Raw genomic sequence first — 11,198 nt, 5'->3', positions numbered from 1 at the left:
GAGTTTGAGGGTTGTGGGTCTGGAGTCAACAATCGGTCTTCTTTGACTATCCAACTTCTGTCCCTGAGTAGATTGTTACATATGAGATGTTACTAGTCCTCATAAAGACTATTCTCTCGTATCAGAAAGGGATAACTAGGGATTTGTGGTTCTTTATTAAAATAAAAAGTGCTGAGTCCCTTACAGAGTGAAAACACGGTCTTATTCTCTCTCCCTCCCTCTGGAGAGGTTTGGCAAACCAGCAGTATGTTTCTTCTACTTCTTTTTTTATCTTCCATGATGACCCAGTTCTGTGATGATTTGAGAATTTGAAACAAAGAAATAAATAAATCCAATCTAACATTTCATAACCTGCATTGCTTGCAACTATGTCACAGGTACCGTATACCAGAGGCGGACAATAAAGAGCCGTTCTAATTTATCGAGTACCTAGGATGTCTGAAGCCACGTACTGAGGGGACGAGTCATTCACCTTTACAACAACCTCGTAAGGCGTTATTATCCGCTTCTTACACGGGGGGAGATGGAGGTTCCCAAGAGGGCAAAGGAATTGCCCAAGGCTGCAGAACAAGAAAGTGGGGGACCCCAAGGTGGATACACGTCTGGGGGATTGCAAAGGAGGTTCGGGAAGAACAACTCGGAGAGCATGAAAATTGTGAGTCTGCCAGAAGCTTGAATTATGCAGGACTGCTGGCTGAGAGACTACTGCAAGGGTGGGCGTGCTGCATTGGGTGATGGGGCTCTGGAGACTCGAATGTTGGGCATGAGTGAGGAAACAGGCAAGCTGCCCAGCGGGGACACTGGTGGGCTGGAGCTGTCCCTGCTGCGCCACAGCCCTCAAACCCAAGAAGCTCTATACCAGGCTCAAGTTCACACACAACAGAACCAGCTAACGTCTAGTTTCTGACTCCTATCCCATTACCTTTTCCTGCTAAAAACAAAACCAAAAACAAACCCCAACAAAACAAAAACCCCAAAACAAAACAACAAAAGACTCTTCCCTTAAGCACAGCACAAAACCCTCTTCTCCACAGTGCCTTGGTGGGACCCCTCTGGGCCCCACGGCATCCCCACTTGGAATGCCAAGGACGACCTTCTCCAATGACAGTTGCCATATACTAATTAACTTGTGTCATTAGTCAATTTTCCATTTTTGTGCATTTATTTGGGCAAAACTCAAAGGCAGGGGCTATATTTTATGATTTTTTGTGTCCTTTGCTAGAAAACAAAACTCAACTGAATAAATTTAAAGATCTCATTGGCATTATTCAACATTCGAGAATCAGGGAGCATCTCGTCAAGGGAGTAGAAAGGAGCTCTGAGGAGCTGTTTAAGTAAGATGGAAGGATTTTTATAGGCAGGAAGTGGGGGGTGGGGGTGGGAAAAGGAGGTTATCAGCAGAAGAAAGGATTCTTTCAGGCAAGGTCACCTTCCCTTAGGGGGAAGGGCAGGTGGTCTTATCAGGCAGATTACCTCCCTAATGCTGACCAAGAAATTTCAGATCTATTGGTTTAAAATTCCACTCCCGGGAGAGGTTGAAACTGCAATTAAGTCTTGGTTTTTCTGTCCTAGGACAAGTGACTCCACCTTGGGCCTGTTATTTTTCTTTCTTTCTTTCTTTCTTTCTTTCTTTCTTTCTTTCTTTCTTTCTTTCTTTCTTTCTTTCTTTCTTTCTTCTTTCTTTCTTTCTTTCTTTCTTTCTTTCTTTCTTTCTTTCTTTCTTTCTTTCTTCTTTCTTTCTTTCTTTCTTTCAACACTACATAATATTTTTTGGTGCCCTTCACAGGATCTAGTATGACACCAAGCACACAACCACCCTCACCCGATGTTGGACTGACGTAGCAATAGGGATGGACCAGGGACATGGGCCTACACGTGCCTTTTCCCAGAGGCCCTTGAGTGCACAGAGTGTTTATGAGCTACAATATAGTTCTGTGGGCAAGCACCGGATTTCAAAAAGGCAGCCTGGGTTTGAAATCCTGCTCTCCTACATTCTAGCTGGGCCATCTGGATGATTTACTTCTCCAACCTCCATTTCCTCATCTGTGAAATACGAATAATAATAAATGGCAGTAAAGTGCCCAGCACTGTCCTCAAGCACACAGAGAGCCCTCGTAGAGAGCTTCCATATGCTGCATACACATTAAGCTCTCAATAAATGGTACAGGTTGTCAATGCAAATTGAACACAGCTTTTAGCATCTCTAAAAGTAAGAAAGAGATTTTTATTTGAGCCCAAGTTAGGACAGCTGCCCGGGAAACACACTTCACAGGGAAGCAGGTGCTCCAGAGAATGAGCAGTTTTTACAGGGTTGTGTACTTTTTACGTCTTATGAAAGCTCAAGAGATTATAGATTAGCATATGGGCAGGAATCACACCAGTTTTTTTGTAAAGGAAGGCAGGGAGTGGGAGCATCGATCCCTATGCCAAGGACAAGATTGTTTTCCTTTATTTTTTTAAGATTTTATTTATTTGTCAGACAGAACACAAGCAGGGGGAGCGGCAGACAGAGGGAGAGGGAGAAGCAGGCTTCCCGCTGAGCAGGGAGCCCGATGCAGGGCTCGATCCCAGGACCATAGGATCATGACCTGAGCCAAAGACAGATGCTTAACCGACTGAGCCACCCAGGCGTCCCTGGATGGTTTTCCTTTAGACTACTCACTCACAAAGTGGACGTATAATGCATGCGTGGCGGCCCAAAATCAGGCTTTCGGTTTGAACGAAGTTCATACACAGTCATGTTGACTTAGAAATCTAAACTGGCTTCCCTCGTCTATAAGGGCTTCAGAAAGTTTTTCTCTCATCAGTGTGTAGTGATGGTTTTTAAATTATCGGTGACCGAAACACTTGTTGAATGCACATAAAAAAGTAGACTAAGAATTAGCAGAAATAAATTTGCCATTCAACTCTGTTGCTGACTTGCTGTAAACCTGCTCTGGGGAACACATTTTTTTAATCCCTATAAAATGAGGATCATCTTTTCCACCTTGTGCTGCACCCCCTTTCAGGCTATAGATTTAAAACTCAACAGCACTAACTGAGGGTCCCCCTGTACACAGAATCCAGTTCTTCAGTGGTGTCCAGCAGGGACGTGGGAGCCATTTACACTTCTCTATGTCAGTGGTTCCCAAAGTGTGGGCCGGGAGCCCTTTCGAGGTGTCCGTGAGGTCAAAGCTATTTCTATAAAAATCAGATGGGCTTTGCCTTTTTCATTTGTTGACACGTGTAAAGTGGTGTTTTCCAAAGGGTACCTGAGGTGTGAGGAGATGATGTGGTATCTCTCTCAGCTGATGGCAGGAGGGTTTTGGGATTCCTGTGTTTTTAAAATTTTCCCGTGTTAATTTTGAATATGGTAAATATCTGGGGCACCTGGGTGGCTCAGGTTAAGCACTGACTCTTGGTTTCGGCTCAGTTCATGATCTCAGGGTTGTGAGACGGAGCCCCACATCTGGCTCCATGCTCTGCGGGGAATCTGCCAGAGATTCTCTCTCCCTCCCCTTCTGCCCCTCCTGCTCCTGCACTCTCTCTCCAAAATAAATAAAATAATTCTTAAAATATGGTAAATATCAATAGATATAATCCACATTAAAAAAAAACAATTTGGGGGTCCTCAGTAATTTTTAAGAGTGAATCCCACCCAACCCCAAAAGGTTTAGGACCCACGGATCTAGATGCTTCTGCGCTACCTTTCTGGGTAACATCATCTCCCACACATTCATTCCTCTGTCATTCACAGTCTTCATCTTTGTTATAAAGCCATGTGAGCAGTGGTAAGGATGCCCTTGGATTTGAGGATACACTTTTCTGATAGGTCTAAGTAAATCTTGCCAGCATTTCTGTTGAAAATTACAGCGGCCAGGGGAACTTGGGGGGCTCAGTCGTTAAGCGTCTGCCTTCGGCTCAGGTCATAATCCCGGGGTCCTGGGATCGAGCCCCGCATCGGGATCCTACTCCACGGGAAGCTGCTTCTCCCTCTCCCACTCCCCCTGCTTGTGTTCCCTCTCTCACTGTGTCTCTCTCTGTCAAATAAATAAATAAAATATTTTTAAAAAATAAAAAATAAAAATAAAAATAAAGTTAAATAGAGGGACGCCTGGCTGGCTCAGTGGTTAAGCATCTACCTTCGGCTCAGGTCATGATCCCAGGGTCCTGGGATCGAGCCCCGCATCAGGCTCTGTGCTGCACAGGAAGCCTGCTTCTCCCTCTCCCATTCCCCCTGTGTGTGTTCCCTCTCTCGCTGTGTCTCTCTCTGTCAAACAAACAAATAAATAATCTTAAAAAGAAAAGAAAATTACAGTGGCCATTATAGGCCTACAGACACTCATGGAAGAGGCGATCTTCCTTTTAGGTTAAGAAAAATGTCCACAGTGACAGGCGGCTGCTTGAGAAAATGGTCCCTGCACACCAGCTGTTTCTGTCCCATTGCTTCCCATTTGCTTTTCCACCTTGAACGCTGTGCTTTGCTTTTAAACAATTCTATTCCAGAGTTTGTGAAATAGCCCCATTGAGCAGTTCTTACAATGATTTTCTGTTTCCCAAGAGTATGCTTATAAGGGTTGCGGTTACAGAAGTTAGAAAAGGCTGGGTGGGGAGAGCTAATTATATATGGATTATTGCTTCACGTTTTCTTGTCCCGCAGACTCAATGCAGATGGTATGACTGTCCACACAGCAGGGGCAGATCTGCCACCAAAGAGACAGGAAATCTTGGCGGGAGGCATACAACCTCCACAGGTGTGTCTCTCATTGACCTTGGCATCCCTCCAGCAAATCTTTCCTTTTTGGTAAACGAGGGAGACAGCTTGCGTGGGCTCTGCCAAGGCTAATCGGACTCTGGTTTTACCGAGCTCTGGAACTTGCTGGCTTTAGGCTTAAGGGAAAAATTAGACACCTCTTGAGAACCAACAGCAAATGGCACATTCCCCCTTAATCACACAGGCTTCGTTAACTGTCTAATCTCTTACAAACAGGGCCTTCCTGGAGGTATCCGCTCAGGAGATGCCTATTCAGGAGACAAAATAGATCCTGAATATGTTTACAAGAGACATCTGCTTTCTTTGGCTAGTTGTTGCCATTAAATCAAAATGTATACGGAATTTATAGTCCTTGGCAGAACAAGAATATAATGAAGGTTGAAAGGTTGAGGAGGTTACCGGACTGAAATAGAATTTGTAAATTCCACAAATGGGTAGGACTCCTCTCCAAGGGTCCCTGAGATAATGAAATAAGGTCCCTGACTTAGAAGCACACACAATATGACAGGGTCTACAAATGCAAAACAAATCAGCCACCCCAGGCCCAGTTACCATCCACTCCAGCCTCCTGACTGGGCTTTCTCTGTCTTCTGCTTGTTAGAAGGCAGCCAAGGGGGAAATTTTAGAATGTTTAGAACACTCTAGACTCAGATTTCAAAGCCCTTGCCAGCGAATTTCCCTTTCAGCTCTCCAACCCCATCCCCACCTGAAATTCCTTCCCTTGTGACTCGGGGCCTCTCCTCCCCGCCCTTGGACCTGAGTCACCCACTTGAGACCAGGAACAGTTTGTAAATACTTGGCTACTTGGCCCCAGATTCACTAGCTTCTGGACCAAGCGAGGATTCAAATACAGATTTACAGAGCTGGTTTTTCAGCTCGTGGAGCTGAGAGAAAATATACAGGAGTTGCAGAAGCAGAGAGGAAGGGAAGGGTCCTCTGGACAAAGCCTGGAGAGGGCTTTAGGCAACCTTGAGTCCCAAAGAGATGGAGACACCAGTCTCTGGCTGTGCTTTGCTGATGATCACCAGAATACTGCCCGCCAATTAGCTGGTTTTAGTTGACTCAAGACTTCCCAGTTTGTTGTTCTAGGGCCCAGGGCACTCCTATATCCTCTAGAACTTCTAGAATAGAGGACAGAGGTGTTTGTGGAGGTGAGCATCCTGAGGGCAGGGACTGGACCAGATGAAGGGAAATCTCACTTTGAGCCAAGATGGGTTCAGAGGGAACCAGTTTTCAACCCCCTAGGGTGGAATATACTGACCTGTTACACTTTCCAGGACTGGGGTAACTCTGCCTTCACAGTGGCAAACACACAGAAGTGCCCAAGAGCCATTTCCCACCCATAAGGCAGAGTTCAGCCTGCAGGTGAGAAGGAAATTGAGAATCATTTATAGTTTAGATTCGGGGGGTCCCTGGGAAGGGCCCATCCCCTACTCCTGGGTCAGTGCTGGAATAGGAGAGCAAGAAAGTGAGAAATCCCAGGTAAACTGAGGAATGCCTGGCTCTCGGGGCAAAGCCCTTGAGGCTGCAAACCCCAAAGACAATTCATGTGCCCACGGGGCACCTGAGTGGTTGGATAGTAATGTCAAGGTGCTCAGGCCAGTGGGTTTAAAAGAAGCTTATAAAAGGGAACAGAATGTATGACCCCCAAATATGTCATTTTAGCATGCAGATTATTTTGAGGTGAAAGCAATCAAGGTCCAGCAGACTCAAGAAAAACTTTTACCTCTCCTTTATCTACCTAAAAGAATTTAGATAGGGTGCCTGTCTCAGAGAGAGAACTATTATCAGAGATAACTTTTATCTAAATGACTTATACGTATGCCAGGGCAAACATCTAATTATCAACATCTGCTCTTCTTATGTCCTGTGAATTACCTTCCTGCCCTCTGAAGCCTCAGGCCCTATCCCATTCCTTAGCTCAGGATGGCATATAAGCCTCAACTGCTGGACTTGCCTTTGGGGCTCATATTTTTATGGGGTTGCTGTACATACAAAATTAAATTAGTTATTCTCCTCTTTAGCTGTCTAATTGTCAATTATTGGGTCAGCCGAAGAACTTAAAAGAGTAGGAGGAAAATTTTTCCGCCCCTATACTTCACAACGGGGCAGAGCAGCAAGGAAATGGCTCAAATAGCCAGGGGTCTTGAAAGGACTCTCTAGAGTGGGACGGAGACCAACCAAGTCGACCCAATGTAGGTGGCCTTGAAAAATAGTGTACCCGCTTGGAAACCAGTGAGAACAAAATGAACAAGGACCATAAAGCACCTCCACACAGCAGAACAGTATGGGAGCCTCCCCTGAACCCAGACACCACCTGGGGAGAAAGAGGAAGGCAGAGAGGTCGGAAAGACTCCCAGTTAACCTAGTAGTTTCCCAAAGGAGACTGTTGTAAATTAGAGGCAACTGACTTGTGGCAAGATGAAATTCTCCTTCAGAAGAAATGCAAAGTTGTCAGCAAAGTTGAATTTGGTTTTAGAGAAATCACTTTTCTGCACACCCATGCTTGTGGATGGAGAAATTTATGCCTTTTCTGGGGTCATGGCAATCTCCTGCTAAAATACTATAATAGTTTCCTGTTGCACTTGTAAATTAATCCAGACTCTGGCCTCTGGCCTACAAGAGTATGAATCTGTTCTTCCTCCTCTGGTTCCACCCCACCCCCTACTAAGCTTTTGTCCCACTGGTCCCCTTTGTGAACAGCACATTCGCCAAGTTCTGTCCTGACTCAAGGCTTATGTGTATACAGTTTCTTCTGCCAGGAACACTCTTTCTCACACCAGCAGAGGAAACTGGCACCTTCTCAAATTTGGTGAGGCCAGCTGCAACTGATCTAAATAGTTGTTCTCTGTACATCTTATTCTCTATCTCAGCATGCTTCTCTTCTTCACTCCCTAGCACTTGACGCTTTAGAGTCACTTGTTTATTTAGGATCTGTTGCTCCCACTAGACTCCAAGCTCTCTGAGGGTGGGGATCTCATCTATTGTGCTCACGGTGGTCCCTCTAGTCCTTGCACATCACTGGCATATAGTAGGCACCTGTCAAATATTTGTTGAGTAAGTGGATAAATAAGCAATCAAATTAACCAAGCTGCATACCAAAGGACTCCAGAGAGTGCCCTGGAAGTCCAAGGCTAGAAATGACTAATTCTGCTCAGTGGATTTAGAGAAGTCTTCACGGAAGGAGCATATCATGGCAGCAGGGGAGAGAAAATCAACACCGTGGTCAAGAGATGGGAGTGGGTAAGGCACACGTATACTAGAAAAAAAAAAAAAAATCCAGAGAGGACAACACTTACTACCAGCTTTAACATTCTTCCATATTAGGAAAGGAAGTAGCATCTATGGTTTGGAGGAGGGAAGGGGTTTGAGCATAAGCAGGATGCTAGAGTGTAGGAATCAGAATAGGGTATAAGGACTAAGATTAGGCATGTCACTTTATACTCTTGACTGAGGCGGAGTGCATGCTGGATCTGTCCAGTTCAGGAACTGTGGCTGCCTGAGATGTGGCTCTGTCCTCTGTTTTGGGGCCATCAATCTCACTCTGAAAATCCCCATGCCATCAGCTCCAGATGAGCATGACATAACTCATGCGACCACTCTGGGTTTTCATAGTTCTTGAATGAAGGAAAGGAATCTGAGAGAAATGCCCGGTGAGCCCTCATGATTGGTATATATATACACTTTTTTGCAAATATTTAAAAATAACATGTATATGTGAATCGCCTAAGGACCATGTGACCCACAATTGGGATCTGCTGCTTTAAATATCAACTCCTCTTAATGACCAGGCACCTTCTTACAATTCAATTATAAAAAGTCAAATAACTCAATTTAAAAATGGGCAAAGGATCTGAATCGACATTTCGCAAAGGAAGATAAACAAATGGCCAATGAGCACATGAAATGATGCTCAACATCATTAGTCTTTTTTTTTTTAAGATTTTATTTATTTATGTGAAAGAGAGAGAGAGAGTTAGCAAGAGCAGGAACACAAGCAGGGGGAGTGGGAGAGGGAGAAGCAGGCTTCCCGCTGAGTAGGGAGCCCAATGTGGGAGCTCAATCCCAGGACCCTGAGATCATGACCTGAGCCAAGGGCAGATGCTTAACGACTGAGCCACCCAGGCACCCCTCAACATCATTAGTCATCAGGGACATGCAAATCGAAACCATCACCAGATACCACTTCACACTTGATAGAATGGCTAAAATTCAAAACTGAGATAACAACAAGGGTTGACAAGGATGTGGAGAAATTGGAAGCCTCACACACTTCCTGGTGGAAATGTAACATGGCACAGCCACTTTGGAAGTTGGCAGTTTCTCAAATGATTACCATATGACCCAGCAATTTCACTCATGGTATATGCCCAAAAGAAATGAAAACATCTCTTCATACAAAACTTGTGTTTGTAACAGTATTACTCATAATATCCAAATGGTGGAAACAACCCAAATGTCCACCAACTAACAAATGGGTAAATAAAATGTGGTATACCCACACAATGGAATATTATTTAGTCATAAAACAAATGAAGTACTGATATATGCTACAATTTGGATGAACCTCAAAAACATCAGGCTAAAGCAAAAGAAACCAGACACAAAAGGCCACATATCATATAACTCCATTTATATGAAATGTCCAAAAAGTGGAAATCTATACAGAAAGTAGATCAATGGTTGCTTAGGGATGGAGAGAGGAATGGTGGGGGGATTGGGGGTTGGTAGCTAAAGGATATGGGGTTTCTTTTTGAGGTGATGAAAATGTTCTAAAACTGACTGCGGTGATGGTGGCACAAATCTGCAAATATACTTTAAAAAAATTGAATTGGACACTTTAAATAGGCAAATTACATGTTATATAAATTATATCTCAATAAACCTGTTTAAATAATTGATTAAAAAAGACCAGGCACTTACAAAATAGAGTTAGAAAGGCTTTCTAACATACCTGTTCTGGATAAAGCAAGGTACCCTTGTATTGTGTCAATTGGAGTCATAGTCCCTTTAGGCCAGAAACACCTTCATCGCCGCAGCCTCTAGGTGACTAATGCAATGCTGTGCAGATAAGAAAAATTCAATAAAACAGTTGATAAATAAATGAACAAGAAAGTACCATTCCAATGAGTGAGGATTATTGTTCCTGAGCACAGAGTGAGAAAAGAGAGATAAATGCCAGGAGGAAGCTTTTAGTTTAGGTGTTTGGTAAAATGGCATAACATGAAGTGTGGGGCCAAACAGAAGAATAATCTGTTATGGTCTATTCATTACAAAATTGAAGTCATTCCAGCAAGTGGTTGGTGACTTTTCTCTGGCAAGAATTGGGAGATTCAAGCCACCATTTACTATCTCCAATCTTCTACCTTTCCTCAGCTATGGTAATCACCATGGAAAGTCAAAAGCATCAAAGAATCAACAGCCTAGTCAGGCAAAAATAACGCCCCCTGAGCAATTAAACACACCCAGCATATTATTACCATTCCCAAAATATTGGTATCTCCTGTTCAAATAGTCTTCCTCTTTCCTCTCTACACTTCTCTGCCCTTATTAATCAGGTGGTGTGGCATTTTAAGTGAATTAAAATTAATTTCATTTTGAGAATTTCATATCCCTGAGATAGAGACACCTTAAAAATTGGGGCTGGAAACTCTAAAACTGGGTGGGGTGTATGATAAACAGGGAAGGTCCATGATGAAAATGCCATAGTTTCCTTAATAGAATATGCTTTACTTACTAATGGAAAAGAAGTATTATACAAAGACAAGATAAAAACCCCATCGCTAATGTTGACAAGCATAAGATGTTAGTTCTGGAGTTGACCCAATTACTCCCTACCAGGCCTGTCGGGGCAAAAGCATCACATTTCTTTCTGTTCCTCTTCTTGTTAGCGAGACAGGAGAATCTCTACTCCCCACAGGCAGCACTTACGGGGACACTTGCAAGGGAGCACAGCTGTATCTCTGCTCTGAGTCCAAACCGTAGGCTAAGTGTTCAACTCCCACAGAACAGGAAACCAGACTCACTCTCTTGCAGCCTGAAGAACATTGCACCTGGAACACTTGGTGAAAGTTGGATAAATAGACCCCAAAAGGGTCCTGGATCTTGGGGCGCCTGGGTGGCTCAGTTGTTAAGTGTCTGCCTTCGGCTCAGGTTATGATCCCAGGGTCCTGGGATCGAGTCCTGCACCGGGCTCCCTGCTCCGCGGGAAGCCTGCTTCTCCCTCTCCCGCTCCCCCTGCTTGTGTTCCCTCTCTCGCTGTGTCTCTCTCTGTCAAATAAATAAATAAAATCTTAAAAAAAAAAAAAAAAAGCATCCTGGATCTATGAGGGGAGAAGCCCTGCTCCCAGAGGAGGGCTGCAGTGGTCACCAAGTCTCCCGATGCCAAGAGATGAGCTGGCAAGAAAAGGATTCATCCTACCAGCAGGGTAACTGATCCTGATCA

The sequence above is a fragment of the Mirounga angustirostris genome, unplaced genomic scaffold, assembly GCF_029215605.1.
Source record: "Mirounga angustirostris isolate CCGP_5_RB_7025 unplaced genomic scaffold, mMirAng1.0.hap1 SCAF_8, whole genome shotgun sequence".
NCBI lineage: Eukaryota > Metazoa > Chordata > Mammalia > Carnivora > Phocidae > Mirounga > Mirounga angustirostris.
The sequence above is the reverse complement of the archived record's forward strand: the minus strand, read 5'-3'. Positions refer to the sequence as shown.